The sequence below is a fragment of the Lissotriton vulgaris genome, chromosome 2_2 (genome assembly GCF_964263255.1).
Source record: "Lissotriton vulgaris chromosome 2_2, aLisVul1.2, whole genome shotgun sequence".
NCBI classification, from domain to species: domain Eukaryota; kingdom Metazoa; phylum Chordata; class Amphibia; order Caudata; family Salamandridae; genus Lissotriton; species Lissotriton vulgaris.
The window spans coordinates 95,610,629-95,620,080 of record NC_141688.1 but is presented as its reverse complement, the minus strand read 5'-3'; positions in this window follow the sequence as shown (position 1 = coordinate 95,620,080).

The window sequence follows — 9,452 nt, the reverse complement described above, 5'->3', positions numbered from 1 at the left end:
GCTCCGTACGGCCAGCCCCGGGGTGCGTGAACCCCCCGTCCTGCAAGCCATCAGAGGGTCTGGGCGTTGGGGACGGAGCTCCACCGGGGCCCGGGGAGGCTCTCCCCGGCCTGGCTAGGGTTCAGAAGCTAGGACTGGGCCCGGGGCTTGAGCTCCGTCCGGCCAGTCCCGGGGTGCGTGAGCCCCCCGTCCTGCAAGCCATCAGAGGGTCTGGGCGCTGGGGAAGGGGCTCCACCGGGGCCCGGGGAGGCTCTCCCCGGCCTGGCTAGGGCTCGGAAGCTGGGACCAGGCCCAGGGCTTGAGCTCCGTCCGGCCGGCCCCGGGGTGCGTGAGCCTCCCCGTCTTGCAACCCATCAGAGGGTCTGGGAGCTTGGGAAGGAGCTCCACCGGGGCCCGGGGAGGCTCTCACACCCATTTTGTCTTCTCTTCGGTGGCTTCCCATCAAGGCAAGATCAATCTACAAGATTGCCTGTATCACCCACAGAACCTTGCACACTTCCTCCCCTCGATACCTGGCAATTAAACTTACAATTTCTGGAGGTTCTAGACCTTCTCCTAATGCGGAAAATCTACTGCTTAAGCCCCCATCTTCAAAAGGGAAAGATTGATGGCTCAATCCTTCTCTGGCAGTGCAGTAAGAATCTGGAACTCACTCCTCCGCTACTCCATACCACAACCTCTACCCGGACCTTCAAAACTTACCTCAAATCTCTTCTCCAAAGGCACTTACAGCAGAACTAATACATCCCTTTTCATGTCCCTCAAGGAAGTTCTTTCAATATTGTAAATTTGTAATCTATGCCTGTATGATCTCCATCTTAATGTGTTTTTGTTTTTTGCGTGACTACCATCTATTGTTTTATTCTACTTTTTGTTCTTTCTCGTTTGTTTCTGTAAATATGTAAATATGTCAAATTCTCCTCATGTAACGTACCTGGTTCTATTTTGAAGCGTTCTGACACCTTTGGGTAAAGTCGGCGCTATATAAAAATGCATTAAATAAATATATATATATATATATATATTCATAAAAAACATAGGTTATAGACCATATATAGTTAGGAATTAGCATTTACAAAACCTTATTTTACTCACACAAAACCATTGAAATTCGCATATATAGTTAGTTGCACTAACTATATATCGCGCACCCGCAATCCACTGCTGATCATGTCACATATTACATCATTCATGACATGGTCAGTGACATCACTGATGACATCACTGATGACATCTCAAATGACATGCAACTAACTATATATGCGAATTTCAATGGTTTTGTGTGAGCAAAATAAGGTTTTGTAAATGCTAATTCCTAACTATATATGGTCTATAACCTATGTTTTTTTCAGTGAATTTTCAAGGTTTTGTAAATGCTAATTCCTAACTATATATGGTCTATAACCTATGTTTTTTTCAGTGAATTTCAATGGTTTTTTAATAGCAAATATCAAAAGATGTAAAATGTATTCTTCTTTTAAAGGAAAAATATATTTTATATGTATTTAATATAATTTTTTTATGTATATACATTTTTTGAGGGGACGAATTTATCAACTATCATGCTGAAGAAGAGTGTGGGGAAAAAAAACAAAGAGGAGGACTAAGAGGAAAGAACAATCAGTTCAAAAATACAATTGCTTTAAAGCATGAAGTGCTTTTCCACACATTTACATTTAAATAACCCATATTAGAACATACAAAATATCTACAGAGGAGACGGTGTACATTGAATTTTAGACTCTTCATTGGTACCTACATGTTGGTACTTACATCACCCACACAACACAACAGCTCTATTCAGAGCTACCCTACCTCAAAGCACTCTAAAATATTATTTTACTATTTCCCTTGGTTTTCCCCTTGTTACGCTTTCCGGAACGCTACCCGGTGCACGGACCGGGCGCTAACCGTGCGAAAATTTGAAAAATGGAATCCCGTCTCATAATTCAATTCCGCACCAGACATCCCAGAGGCATGAACTTTGGAGAAGACCTCCACATACATCTGGAGTGAGGAAATGCCCAGTTGAACTGTTATGAACTGTAACCAGGGTACTACACCCGAAAAATCCAAGAATTATGGACTGTAAAGTAAAAAGCCCTAAGTGTTAACAACTTATGATGCTTAGAGTACTATACTCTGACAATCTCAGCACACCAGTCCTTTGTTTTATTTTAAAATTTCTTTTATGTGTGCATCACATTGCTTGTAAAAACTACATATCCCATAATGCCACTTAATGGCTAATATGGGGCAGTACTTAAACCAAAAGCAAAAAAGGACTCACTGACCGTGAGAAAAGCCGTGAGGCTGAAACGCGTTGGTGGAGTGTTTGTGTGAATAAAAACTGAATACAGTATCCAGTTGTGCCGCCCCCTTTGTTCAAAAAAAAAAAAAAATATATATATATATATATATATATCCACACAAAAGAGTTCACCCCTATGAGAGAAACTAACAGGAACGTGTCAATTATCGAATTTTTATTGATTGAAGGCAGCTTAAGCAGGCACAGGGCAGTAAAGTCCATGCAACAAGAAGTATTTGACCTCTGCCAGACTGCTCAAAGTCCCGCTGATACTGCAGCGCTTGTTCTTTGCACACTTATTCATTCCCACCGCGAGGAAAAAACAGCGGGCTTGAGATAGAGTCATGACAGCTCCATCAGCAAACCGGGAGCAACGTTCGAGGGGGCAGCTTAAAAGTTAAGCAGCGGAGTCAGCAGCAAGTTCATCGACCCACATGGGCTAAATGTGATTTTAAGACTGCTTAATGCAACGCACTCACAGGAGTTGGAATATATACTTTTTTGTACTACCAGGACCAGCAAGCCAAGCGATTGGCCCCGCCCACTGGGGCAGTCCTGGGAACGAATAAGTGTGCAAAGAACAAGTATATATAGCCCAATGTAGCCCAATATATATTTTTCAAAGTTAATTTTCGTAAAAACCACTGGAGCATATATCTTGAGACATAGCAAAGGCACATCGGGCTACCAGTCCCTACAATTTTGACAAGTTTTGTGGAAATCCATTCAGCCGTTCGAGCTAAAAGTGAGTCCAACCGCCCTATGGAAAACTCAATGTTAAAAACACGTTTTGGGACCCCCCTTTTTTCTCGGCCCCCGCTTGACGAAACCCCCCCAAACTTTCGGGGGACGCTCAGAAACAAAATATGCCATTTTCCTGAAACTTTCAGCCAATTCCGTCCATCAACGCCAAAGTTATTCAACATAGAATTTTCAGAAATCCCTATTCAAAAAAAATCCTAACTATATATACCTACTGGCGTCCGCCAGTAGGTAATATATATATATATATATATATATATATATATATATATATATATATTACAGCTCCAAGTTTCTTTCGCGTTCCACAGAAAGAAATTACGGCACTCGCAGGGGAAGTATTCAATGTATTTTTAATCGCTCAGCAGACAAACGCGTTTCGGTATTCCTTCGTCAGAAACGCGTTTGTCTGCTGAGCGATTAAAAATACATTGAATACTTCCCCTGCGAGTGCCGTAATTTCTTTCTGTGGAACGCGAAAGAAACTTGGAGCTGTAATCTATTACGTGGGGCGCCGCCACGAGAGGCACCCGCCTGAGAGTGGAAAGGGGCGACCATTCGGTCCCCCCGAACGTATGGTGGAGTACCCCGATCCCCCCGGGAGGCCATCTTGGGCGGGAGGCGTGTCTCGGCTGGTATGCCCGAAGCGGCGTAGCCGGGGCGCGCCTTTTCCCGCCCTGGAGTGGGTTGTCCTAGACGATGACGCCGCCGACCACGCCCCCGGGGGGCAAGGCGGAGGCGGGTTTACGCCTGCCCGAAGACGGATAAAAGGAGCAACAAGCCAAGAAAGCATCCTCTTGTTCCTGTGCTCTGAAGCTGCACCTCCCCGCTGCACGTGAGCTCGAGACGGAACGAAGAGCCAATTTTGAGCGTTGTAATTTTGTTCTTGTTTTTTCAGATATCTTTGTCGGAGAATGCCGGGCAAGAAGGTCGGAAAGCGGGTCGGTACCGATCAGATGCTCCGCATGCTCGTAAAGGAGGTAGCCGAGTTGAAGAAACAGATGGCGGTAAAGAACGGGGAGGGAGGCCCGAAGCGAGTCGTAGGACCAGCATTGCCGGGAGTAGTCCCTAGCGGGAGAGGCAAGAGGCCCAAGAGGGGGGCACCTGGGGGGGAGGCCCCGGTTCCCGATACACCGATAGAGGAGGCAGTCCCAGCACCGAAGGAAGGGCATCCGATCCCCGTGGTAGTCACCCCCGTGGACGAAGAAGATATGCCTCCCGAGTTGGCTGCACAACTGGCAGCGTGGTTGGGTAAAGATAGTGAGGGCACCATGAGGCAATTGCGGGAATCTAGGCAGGCGGCGAAGGCACCATCTTCTGTTCCCCCACAGGTTCCGGTGGCTGAGATCACAGCAGGCGCAAGTTCGTCGGCAAATACAGCACCTAGTTCAGGTAAGCGGCTACTGCCGATTGCGGGGGAGGAGTCTGTACCCTCGCGAAGGGAAAGAGTGGCCCAGCATGTTCCACTCGAAATTAAGGAAAGGATTTGGGCCGATAAGTATGTTAACATGTTTTCTTTGCTTACTGATCATTACGAGATCGAGCATGTGAAGGCCCAAAAGGAGCTAATGCATCCAAGTGTTTGGCGCGCAAAAATGGCCGCCTTTAAAGTCGACGAGAACATTGGTACTTGGGGCAGAGCGTTTGTCATTTTTACCTCCATTATGGGTGAGCGAAGGCCTGAATTGTTGACAGAGTTGCCTATTTATCAGACTCGTATTATGGAGTATTCTGTAGCGTACGAGGGCAATCAGTGGTTCTGCTATGACAATGTTTTTAGGAAGGCCAAGGAACACAACCCAGCTCTAACTTGGGATTGTTATGACTCCATTTCTTGGCAAAAAATGGAGAATTCAGGCATGTTAAAGGTACCATTGGTGGGGGGTAGCGGGGGTGAGTCTTCCCGCCAAACCTCTGGGACACCCTTTCGGACGGGTGCAGGTAACGAGCATCACTCGAAGTCGAGTGGCAACTCAGGTAAAAAGGGGATTTGTTGGAATTTTAACAGGGGAAAATGTACTAGGCCTCAGGGGTCATGCAAGTTTAGACACGAATGTGGGGGGTGTGGACAGTCCTCTCATCCCGAGACCATGTGCAGAGCCAAAACGGGTGATAACGGTGGTAGGGGAAGCGCCAAACAGGTCTGAAATAGTCCGAGGGGCGCCTTTACCTACCCCGGTTGATACCATGGCAATGATTCCTTGGCTCAATGAATTCCCGGATCATGTCTCCGCTGGGGTGTTGCGAGACGGGTTTTCGTATGGTTTTCGCATTCCAGTGGGGGATTTTCAGGGTAAAACAAGTTGTAAGAACCAACTGTCGGTCCTGCAGCATACGGAGGTGGTACAGGTAAAGATTGGGAAAGAGGTGACTCGAGGGCGCGTTGCCGGCCCATTCGGTGTTCCACCGGTTGCTAACTTTGTTTGTTCCCCCATAGGGGTGGTCCCCAAGAAGGACCCGGGTGAGTTTAGGCTGATACACAATGTGTCAGCCCCACGAGGTCTTTCCGTGAATGATGCGTTAGACCCGGAAGTGTGTTCGGTGCGGTACGCATCTTTCGATGAGGCCGTCGCCATGTTGAATCGCCTGGGGCCCGGAGCGCTGATGGCCAAATCAGACATCGAGTCAGCGTTCCGGTTGCTCCCGGTACACCCAGACGATCAGCGTCTCCTTGGTTTCATGTTTCAGGGCCGCTATTACATGGATAAATGTATGCCAATGGGTTGCTCCATATCTTGTGCTTATTTTGAGAAGTTCAGTTGTTTTTTGCAATGGGTATTCACAAGAAAGACGGGTTTTCAGCATGTGATGCATTATCTCGATGCATCACCAACGGTGTCCTGAAATATTCACAACTATCTTGCCCATGAATATTTCAGGACACCGTTGGTTTTTCATTTATAACTGGGTGATTTACAAATCTAATATGATTTAAATTGTAAGACTGCTATGATTTTGAAAGTTAATCAAATTGCATGGAAGTAATAAACGGAAGTATTTTTACTATGTTTATGAAATTGACGTATTTTGGACCCTGTACCTTTACAAATGTGATTTGCACTTTATCTGATTACCCGTGACAAAGCAGTGAGGTTAACTGCGAAACGCGTCGGCTTTGCCCGTATGCCTAAATAAACACCGTTTAAAAATTGTGGCCACGGCACCAGAGAATTATTTCTGAGCAACTGGGTTGTGTTGGAATACTTGGGATCGGCATCCCTGCCGTGTATGCCCGCCGTGAATGTGGCTTGGCTTTGCCAAAAACCTACGTCGTGATATTTAAAGTACAATAAATAAGCTTTCATATATTATCGCTTTAATTAAGAAATTGTTTTCAAAATGCGTAGCACGTTAAGGGGAAGTTCTTTTACTTTCAACAGTGCCTTCCTTTGTGGCTTCCTGTTTTTCTCGTGTGAAGCCAACGGTCAATGCTCTTATCAATTCGTCCGACCTTTCTATATTTTGGTAACATTGAAATGCACTGTTTTGTTCTCTAAGTATTTCTAAAAGACTGGTCCACTTTCTTACACCATGTTTGCATGATTGCTCGCTCGTGGTTTATCTCTCTTCTCATCTTTCATTGACTGTTGCGGTTCTGTCTACAAAATAGGTGCCTAGTGCACCCATTACAATTGTGTTTCATTTGTTTATTTGTTTAGCGAGATGAATAACTAGGTGGACCATTGTCTGCGTATATGTTGTGTGTATGTTCATTCTATGTGTGTACCCTGTTGAACTTCCTGTTACCTTGAGCATACCCTGCCCTCTCCTGTCCCCTGTCAATTTCTTGCAAGTAGTAACATTCAGAAATGCATTATCACATTTACTTTCTAAATAGCAGCTGTCACTTCGCTTAATGAAGGCCTAAGGCAACAGATTTCCATAAGGCTACCCTATTTAATATTCTGTGCCATTGATGTCCTACAAAGACTGCATTGACACATACGCCTCAGACTTCTCCCCTCACGGTTCTTCCGTGCCTGGCCCCATGTTGTTAGACCCTGCCCCTTGACTAGTCAGTCAAGCGGCTGACAGTGGGGGAAGAGAGATTTAGCAGGTATTTAGTGAACACAGACACTGTACATTTTTTTGCTTTTGTTTACCATTGCAAGAACAGACTCATACACGTTATGAATAATAACCAACAGGATATAACTGAACTAGTACTGCATGCAGTCCAGAATAGACTGGTTACTGTGTTTAATAGTCACACAGACACAATAACTCCATTTACTGTACATCAACGTGACATTCTATCAACAGCCCTAATACTTTCCACTAGGCAGATGCAAAATTACTGAAATATGATGCTCAGTAAAAAAAATGCATTACAGGGCAAAGACTTAATGCCAAATGCAATAGCTACACTCGGGGAGGATTCTGACTTCTATATCGATCCCTCCACTGATATTTGGCAGGTTAGACAGAAAGACTGCAACCTACACGGGGAGGGAAATGAAGACTGAAGACTGACACTGCGGTTACATAAGGGCAAGTTTGAAAAAAGGTGGCAGAAATATGCATGTGAATTTGACCTCACACGACCCACAACAACAAATACCAAAGAGACTGATCAAATGCCCCAACTGTTCAAAAGCCCAGACGCTGTCCCTCAATGTGTCCCATGGCCCCAAATGGACAAAGAACAACTACCACTGCTAAGAGAAGGTGCTAGTAAATGGATAGCAGTCGTAGAACAACATACAACTGGTATCACATTAGCAGTAGGGGACATTAAAAGCTTGCTCATCCCCCTGAGCACAATATGACGGTACTCCATTAAACAAAATGCATAACAAGATATGGATGCAGTTGCAATACAAGTACCATGATGTGCCTTAGCGGGCAACACGCAAGGTGTTGCACCCCACATTCAGCCACAGCACCAACCCTTCAAATAGAATTTAATAGTTTTTCTCTGCCCTATCTTACTCTTCCTAAGAGCTGTTTCTCTTTCTTTTAATAGTACACTTATATAAAATGATGAATGAAGATGAGGAGCCTACCAACATCTTCTTTGAAATAACAGCAATGTTTATTGAGGCAACTTATTCTGTGGTGTATATTGATCCTATAGATGAAATAAATCATGAAGAACATGAAGGAGATACCATGGCAGATTTTTTTGATGAAACACTAGATATGGAATTAATGGAATGTGTAGACATTGTTGAGTTTGACGAATCATTTTCAGACACTTTGACGAATGAAATTCCTGATGAAGGAATGCTACAAGTTCTTTTAGATTTTGAAAATTCTGATAAATACATTTTAATTTAGTAAAGAAAAATTGTTTTGAAAATTATACTTATTTAAATGTAATTTATGAGGTAGTAGCATATTGATACAATTTTGTGTTTTTCATGTCCTGCATCCTTTCTTTCACTGACTGTCTTTGATTCACTAGTTTACAACATAAGTAAGTATATTGAACAGCAAGTGTGTTTCACCAGAGTAGGAACTCATGACGCCCTACGCCAATTCTGACCACACATTGAGAAAGGAAGGAATCATGTGAACAAATCTGTTTCTGCTTTCCTGAAAGACTACAGTATGGATTCAATATACCACAATAACTTGCATTACAACATACAAGGTATCTACAGATGACACGATGTCCATTTCCATTTAGTTGTATTTAAAAAAAAAAAAATCCATTTGGTCCGCGCACCGCGAGTGCTCGGTAAATGCACGGTGCGCGAACCTTATAGCTACCATTTTGTGGTTTCAGAAGAGAGTGAAAAATATAACTTAAAAACGTGGGAAGGGGGTAGGGTAGAGTGTCCCTGACCCCTTAGGCCTCCTCAGGGGGTCCTTCAAGGACTCCTGAGGTTAAAAATGATGTTTATTTTTAAAAAAATAACAGAAAACAGGATCCATCTGCGCACGGGGAGTGCTCGGTGAGTGCTCGGTGCGCGGACCTCGGTAAAAATTAATTAAAAAATTAAAGTTAAAGATCACATTTGAGTGTTTACATGTTAGTTGGCTCTAAAAAGAGCCGTTGTGTTCATTGTGTTTTTTTTGGTACCTACAAGTAAGTACCAATGCAGAGTCTGATGTTACAGAGATAGACTCTGTTCCCTTCATCAGTGAAATGTACACCATCTGTCTTATAGATGCCTTGCATGTTGTAACGCAAGTTGTTGTGGTATATACAGTACCCATTCCATAGTCTCTCATGTATGCAGAAACAGATTTATTTACATGTTTCCCTGCTTTCTCAATCTGCGGACAAAATTGATTGGACCAATTCCATTTTTGCCTTTGGCATATATTGGAATAGACAAAGGCAGTTTGAGGAAAAAGTGACATCAATTGTCTAAAGATGTCCTTCAATAGCATTTGCAGACCAACCCCAGTCAAAGTGCATAAGTCATTT